At 53.6% G+C, this 7,500-nt stretch overlaps 1 long non-coding RNA gene across 1 annotated transcript in view; it reads right to left on the bottom strand.

Annotated features, from left to right (window-relative positions):
- Nucleotides 1–7,500, bottom strand: part of LOC124029425 — a 10,429-nt gene that overhangs the window by 2,047 nt on the left and 882 nt on the right. The window lies entirely within an intron of this gene.

Genomic DNA, 7,500 nt, shown 5'->3' with positions numbered 1-7,500 from the left:
TCAGGCTAGAGCAGTGGTTCACAAACTTTTCCACTCATGCCCCTCTTCCATCATCCTCAGTTTTAACGGGGAATTTCCTACATCATCCTGACAGTAGATTTCTGGCCCAGTGGATCATCCTGACAGTAGAGTTCTGGCCCAGTGGATCATCCTGACAGTAGAGTTCTGGCCCAGTGGATCATCCTGACAGTAGAGTTCTGGCCCAGTGGATCATCCTGACAGTAGAGTTCTGGCCCAGTGGATCATCCTGACAGTAGAGTTCTGGCCCAGTGGATCATCCTGACAGTAGAGTTCTGGCCCAGTGGATCATCCTGACAGTAGAGTTCTGGCCCAGTGGATCATCCTGACAGTAGAGTTCTGGCCCGGTGGATCATCCTGACAGTAGAGTTCTGGCCCAGTGGATCATCCTGACAGTAGAGTTCTGGCCCAGTGGATCATCCTGACAGTAGAGTTCTGGCCCAGTGGATCATCCTGACAGTAGAGTTCTGGCCCAGTGGATCATCCTGACAGTAGAGTTCTGGCCCAGTGGATCATCCTGACAGTAGAGTTCTGGCCCAGTGGATCATCCTGACAGTAGAGTTCTGGCCCAGTGGATCATCCTGACAGGAGAGTTCTGGCCCAGTGGATCATCCTGACAGGGGCTGGGGGCAGTGGATCATCCTGACAGGGGCTGGGGGCTGTAGGTGGACCACTCTGCCAGGGGCTGGGGGCTGTAGGTGAACCACTCTGCCAGGGGCTGGGGGCTGTAGGTGAACCACTCTGCCAGGGGCTGGGGGCTGTAGGTGAACCACTCTGCCAGGGGCTGGGGAGAGGAGCTGTAGGTGTACCACTCTGCCAGGGGCTGGGGAGAGGAGCTGTAGGTGAACCACTCTGCCAGGGGCTGGGGAGAGGAGCTGTAGGTGAACCACTCTGCCAGGGGCTGGGGGCTGTAGGTGAACCACTCTGCCAGGGGCTGGGGGGCTGTAGGTGAACCACTCTGCCAGGGGCTGGGGGCTGTAGGTGAACCACTCTGCCAGGGGCTGGGGAGAGGGAGCTGTAGGTGAACCACTCTGCCAGGGGCTGGGGGCTGTAGGTGAACCACTCTGCCAGGGGCTGGGGAGAGGGGCTGTAGGTGAACCACTTCTGCCAGGGGCTGGGGAGAGGAGCTGTAGGTGAACCACTCTGCCAGGGGCTGGGGAGAGGGGCTGTAGGTGAACCACTCTGCCAGGGGCTGGGGAGAGGAGCTGTAGGTGAACCACTCTGCCAGGGGCTGGGGGCTGTAGGTGAACCACTCTGCCAGGGGCTGGGGGCTGTAGGTGAACCACTCTGCCAGAGGCTGGGGAGAGGAGCTGTAGGTGAACCACTCTGCCAGGGGCTGGGGGCTGCAGGTGAACCACTCTGCCAGGGGCTGGGGAGAGGAGCTGTAGGTGAACCACTCTGCCAGGGGCTGGGGAGAGGAGCTGTAGGTGAACCACTCTGCCAGGGGCTGGGGAGAGGAGCTGTAGGTGTACCACTCTGCCAGGGGCTGGGGGCTGTAGGTGAACCACTCTGCCAGGGGCTGGGGGCTGTAGGTGAACCACTCTGCCAGGGGCTGGGGGCTGTAGGTCAACCACTCTGCCAGGGGCTGGGGAGAGGAGCTGTAGGTGAACCACTCTGACAGGGGCTGTAAGGCTGTAGGTGAACCACTCTGCCAGGGGCTGGGGGCTGTAGGTGAACCACTCTGCCAGGGGCTGTAAGGCTGTAGGTGAACCACTCTGCCAGGGGCTGTGAGCGAGTCGCCTAGAGGTGGTCACGCTCTAATGTGGCTCCCCTGACCTATGAACCTGTATGGTCGTGTCTGTTTCCTTGAGCTGGCCTGCTCCCCGCTGCGACAGCCAGGGGAAGCTGATGTCAACAGACAAGAATGTACTCGCTCTCTCTCAAAACAATACCCCGTGAGGTCACAGCACAGGAATCCCACAGGCTTAGGCGGTGAAAATTATGTCATGTTTTAATTAAATCTTTCACTTTGCGAATTGGCAGTTGAGAAATGAGAAATCCACTGTTCTGGCTTTTTCTGGTCGTTGTTTTCTTTTTTGTACTTCCTGTTAGAGTCTGAGGTGTCAGGTCTAAACACCAAGACCTTCTACTGGTCGTTGTTAGGTACTTCCTGTGAGAGTCTGAGGTGTCAGGTCTAAACACCAAGACCTTCTACTGGTCGTTGGTTTGTACTTCCTGTTAGAGTCTGAGGTGTCAGGTCTAAACATCAAGACCTTCTACTGGTCGTTGTTAGGTACTTCCTGTTAGAGTCTGAGGTGTCACCTCTAAACACCAAGACCTTCTACTGGTCGTTGTTAGGTACTTCCTGTTAGAGTCTGAGGTGTCACCTCTAAACACCAAGACCTTCTACTGGTCGTTGTTAGGTACTTCCTGTGAGAGACTGAGGTGTCAGGTCTAAACACCAAGACCTTCTCTTCTACTGGTCGTTGTTAGGTACTTCCTGTTAGAGACTGAGGTGTCAGGTCTAAACACCAAGACCTTCTCTTCTACTGGTCGTTGGTTTGTACTTCCTGTTAGAGTCTGAGGTGTCAGGTCTAAACACCAAGACCTTCTCTTCTACTGGTCGTTGGTTTGTACTTCCTGTTAGAGTCTGAGGTGTCAGGTCTAAACACCAAGACCTTCTACTGGTCGTTGTTAGGTACTTCCTGTTAGAGTCTGAGGTGTCAGGTCTAAACACCAAGACCTTCTACTGGTCGTTGTTAGGTACTTCCTGTGAGCATCCATTCCTGGTGCTTCTCTCCTCGTGTTTTACCAGCCATCCATTCTTGGTGCTTCTCTCCTCGTGTTTTACCAGCCATCCATTCTTGGTGCTTCTCTCCTCGTGTTTTACCAGCCATCCATTCTTGGTGCTTCTCCTCCTCGTGTTTTACCAGCCATCCATTCTTGGTGCTTCTCTCCTCGTGTTTTACCAGCCATCCATTCCTGGTGCTTCTCTCCTGTGTTTACCAGCCATCCATTCCTGGTGCTTCTCCTCCTCGTGTTTTACCAGCCATCCATTCTTGGTGCTTCTCTCCTCGTGTTTTACCAGCCATCCATTCTTGGTGCTTCTCTCGTGTTTTACCAGCCATCCATTCTTGGTGCTTCTCTCCTCGTGTTTTACCAGCCATCCATTCTTGGTGCTTCTCTCCATTCGTGTTTTACCAGCCATCCATTCTTGGTGCTTCTCTCCTCGTGTTTTACCAGCCATCCATTCTTGGTGCTTCTCTCCTCGTGTTTTACCAGCCATCCATTCTTGGTGCTTCTCTCCTCGTGTTTTACCAGCCATCCATTCTTGGTGCTTCTCTCCTCGTGTTTTACCAGCCATCCATTCTTGGTGCTTCTCTCCTCGTGTTTTACCAGCCATCCATTCTTGGTGCTTCTCTCGTGTTTTACCAGCCATCCATTCTTGGTGCTTCTCTCCTCGTGTTTTACCAGCCATCCATTCTTGGTGCTTCTCTCCTCGTGTTTTACCAGCCATCCATTCTTGGTGCTTCTCTCCTCGTGTTTTACCAGCCATCCATTCTTGGTGCTTCTCTCGTGTTTTAACACTATCTAATATCCATTCTTGGGTGATGTCTGTTTTTAGGGTTTATTTTTGGTCTGCTGATAAGAGATTTTACGATCCGTCCAACGGTTGTTCCAAATGATACATTTTTTTTAAATTATAAGCTTTAAAAATGTACATTAAATCACGTAGTCGGTTTCTAAAGTCCGTTTTAGTATCTTTATCTTTTACAACTGATTCGTTTTTAAACCTTCTGGATTCCACCTAAAAACACTGATTCACACACAGTCACACACACAGTCACACACACAGTCACACACAGTCACACACACAGTCACACACACACAGTCACACACAGTCTCACACAGTCACACACAGTCACACACACAGTCACACACACAGTCACACACACAGTCACACACAGTCACACACAGTCACACACAGTCACACACACAGTCACACACACAGTCACACACACAGTCACACACACAGTCACACACACAGTCACACACAGTCACACACACAGTCTCACACAGTCACACACAGTCACACACAGTCACACACAGTCACACACAGTCTCACACAGTCTCACACAGTCTCACACAGTCACACACAGTCACACACACAGTCACACACACAGTCACACACAGTCACACACACAGTCACACACAGTCACACACAGTCACACACAGTCACACACAGTCACACACACAGTCACACACACAGTCACACACAGTCACACACACAGTCACACACAGTCTCACACAGTCACACACACAGTCACACACACAGTCTCACACACAGTCTCACACACAGTCTCACACACAGTCACACACACAGTCTCACACAGTCACACACAGTCTCACACACAGTCTCACACACAGTCTCACACACAGTCTCACACACAGTCACACACACAGGCACACACACAGGCACACACACAGGCACACACACAGGCACACACACAGTCACACACACAGTCACACACAGTCTCACACAGTCTCACACAGTCTCACACAGTCACACACAGTCACACACACAGTCACACACAGTCACACACAGTCACACACAGTCACACACACAGTCACACACACAGTCTCACACAGTCACACAGTCTCACATACAGTCACACACACAGTCACACACACAGGCACACACACAGGCACACACACAGTCTCACACAGTCTCACACAGTCTCACACAGTCACACAGTCACACACACAGTCTCACACAGTCTCACACAGTCACACACACAGTCACACAGCCTCACACACAGTCACACACACAGTCACACACAGTCACACACAGTCACACACAGTCACACACACAGGCACACACACAGTCACACACACAGTCACACACACAGTCACACACACAGTCACACACACAGTCACACACAGTCACACACAGTCTCACACACAGTCTCACACACAGTCTCACATACAGTCACACACACAGGCACACACACAGTCTCACACACAGTCTCACACACAGTCTCACACACAGTCTCACATACAGTCACACACACAGGCACACACACAGTCTCACACAGTCTCACACACAGTCTCACACACAGTCTCACACACAGTCTCACACAGTCACACACACAGTCTCACACAGTCACACAGTCTCACACACAGTCTCACATACAGTCTCACACACAGTCTCACATACAGTCTCACACACAGTCTCACATACAGTCACACACAGTCACACACACAGTCACACACACAGTCACACACAGTCTCACACACAGTCTCACACACAGTCTCACATACAGTCACACACACAGTCTCACACACAGTCACACACAGTCTCACACACAGTCACACACACAGTCACACACTAAGAGACTCTTTCCAGTTAATTAGTAAGAAAAATAAAATAAAAAACTTTTCATAAAAAAGGATGAATTAATATTCTCTTTGAAAATGTTCTGAAGAGAAACACAGGAATTAAAAGTCACGGACGATTAACATGTCCTGAGTGGATACACACTGAATCCATTACACTGAATCTCTCACACACACACACACACACACACACACAGGTTCTGTTACAACATTGTCAGTTACTGGAACAGGCCACAGTCAGCGGGAGATTGGCATATACCAATTACACACACACAGAGAAACACACACACAGAGAAACACACACACACGCGCACACACACACACACACACACACACACACACACACACACACACACACACACACACACACACACACACACACACACACACACACACACACACACACACACACACACACACACACACACACACACACACACACACACACACACACAATTACAGGCCTCTCTCATCTTTTTAAGTGGGAGAACTTTCACAATTGGTGGCTGACGAAATACTTTCTTGGCCAACTGTAACATTGGAATCAGTTATAGAATCCATGTCCCTCTACGGTTGTGAGGTCTGGGGTGACGGAGCCTGACATGACCTCTCCCCTCCTCCCCCCTGTAGTAAAGGGCAGTATACACCAGTCTAACCCCAGACTAACCTGGTGTAGTGATGACCTCTCCCTCCTCTCATCCCCTCCTCTCCTCCCTCCCCTCCTCCTCTCCCTCCCCTCCTCCCCTCTCCCTCCCCTCTCCCTCCTCTCCTCTCCCTCCTCTCCCTCCACTCCTCCTCTCCCTCCCCTCCTCTCCCTCCTCTCCTCTCTCCCTCCCCTCCCCTCTTCTCCCTCCTCTCCTCTCTCCCTCCCCTCCTCTCTCCCTCCCCTCTTCTCTCCCTCCCCTCCTCTCTCCCTCCCCTCTTTTCTCCCTCCTCTCCTCTCTCCCTCCCCTCTTCTCCCTCCTCTCCTCCTCCTCCTCCTCCTCCTCTCCCTCCCCTCTCCCTCCCCTCTCCCTCCCCTCTCCCTCCCCTCTTCTCCCTCCTCTCTTCTCCCTCCTCTCCTCTCCCTCCTCCTCCTCTCCCTCCTCCTCCTCTCCCTCCCCTCCTCTCTCCCTCCTCTCCTCCTCCTCTCCCTCCCCTCCTCTCTCTCCCTCCTCTCCTCTCCTCTACTCTCTCCCTCCCCTCTTCTCCCTCCTCTCCTCTCCTCTCTCCCTCCCCTCCTCCTCCTCTCCCTCCTCTCTCTCTCCCTCCCCTCCTCTCCTCTCTCCCTCCTCTCCTCTCTCCCTCCTCTCCTCTCTCCCTCCTCTCCTCTCTTCCTCCTCTCCCTCCCCTCTTCTCCCTCCTCTCTTCTCCCTCCTCTCCTCTCCCTCCTCCTCCTCTCCCTCCTCCTCCTCTCCCTCCTCCTCCTCTCCCTCCTCCTCCTCCTCCCTCCTCTCCTCCTCCCTCCCTCCCTCCTCTCTCTCCCTCCTCTCCTCCTCCTCTCCCTCCTCCCTCCCCTCTTCTCCCTCCTCTCCTCTCCTCTCTCCCTCCCCTCTTTCCTCCTCTCCTCCTCTCTCTCCTCCTCCCTCCCCTCCTCTCCTCTCTCCCTCCTCTCCTCTCTCTCCCTCCTCTCCTCTCTCCCTCCTCTCCTCTCTCCCTCCTCTCCTCCTCCTCTCCCTCCCCTCCTCTCCCTCCTCTCCTCTCTCCCTCCTCTCCTCCTCCCCTCTTCTCCCTCCTCTCCTCTCTCCCTCCTCTCCTCCTCCTCTCCCTCCCCTCCCTCCCCTCCTCTCTATCCTCTCCCTCCTCTCCCTCCCCTCCTCCTCCCCTCTCCCTCCTCCTCCCCTCTCCCTTCCCTCCTCTCCTCCCCTCTCCCTCCCTCTCCCTCCTCTCCTCTCCCCTCCTCTCTCTCCTCTCCTCCCCTCTCCCTTCCCTCCTCTCCCTCTCCCTCCCCTCCTCTCCCTCTCCCTGTAATAAAGGGCAGTATCCACCAGACTAACCTGGCGTAGTGATGACCTCTCCATGTCCGCTCCCCTCCTCTCCGTCCTTCCCTCTCCCTCCCCTCCTCTCCCTCCCCTCCTCTCCCTCCCCTCCTCTCCCTCCTCTCCCTGTAATAAAGGGCAGTATCCACCAGACTAACCTGGCGTAGTGATGACCTCTCCATGTCCG

Source organism: Oncorhynchus gorbuscha, unplaced genomic scaffold (genome assembly GCF_021184085.1).
Source record: "Oncorhynchus gorbuscha isolate QuinsamMale2020 ecotype Even-year unplaced genomic scaffold, OgorEven_v1.0 Un_scaffold_6313, whole genome shotgun sequence".
NCBI classification, from domain to species: domain Eukaryota; kingdom Metazoa; phylum Chordata; class Actinopteri; order Salmoniformes; family Salmonidae; genus Oncorhynchus; species Oncorhynchus gorbuscha.
This window is presented reverse-complemented; position numbering and strand designations above follow the sequence as displayed.